This window comes from Merops nubicus, unplaced genomic scaffold, assembly GCF_000691845.1.
Source record: "Merops nubicus isolate BGI_N331 unplaced genomic scaffold, ASM69184v1 scaffold31638, whole genome shotgun sequence".
Taxonomy (NCBI): Eukaryota; Metazoa; Chordata; class Aves; order Coraciiformes; family Meropidae; genus Merops; species Merops nubicus.
The window spans coordinates 3,839-4,350 of NW_008625619.1; positions in this window are offsets into that span (position 1 = coordinate 3,839).

A 512-nucleotide genomic window follows, 5' to 3' on the forward strand; every position below is an offset into this window, starting at 1 on the left:
ACCCTGGGCATGGTGGGACAGGGAGGGGACCCCGAAGCAGGATGTGGGCAGCAGAGAGCTGGTGTCTGGCTCTTCTCAGGAGAGTTTGAGGCACTGGCCGTCATTCAGTGGTTAAATAGACATGCCAAGGAGCCTTCAAGAGCTGCATCGAGGACGGGGATGTTGGAGGGAGAGTGTGCTTCTGCCCACTGCTCACAGGTGGGCACCACTTGCCTTGTCCCGCACCCAGTGCTTCACCGGGGCACAAGCTTCTTGGTGCTTGACATGAGCAAGCTCCTGCCCAGGAGAAGATACCCTGTTGAAAACAAAAAAAGATGGGGGAAAAGGATGGGCCGCAGCATCAGGGAAATCCCAGCTCCTCCCCCCCCTGCGTGTGTCCCCTCTGTGGTGTCCAGCTCCCAGAGTCATCTTCCCTGGGAGATTAGCGACTAATCTCTCCTTCATCTGCTCTCTTTCTTATCACCGGGAGTATCAGGGACCAAACTGGAAATTACCGAGTCCTCCTGGCACCG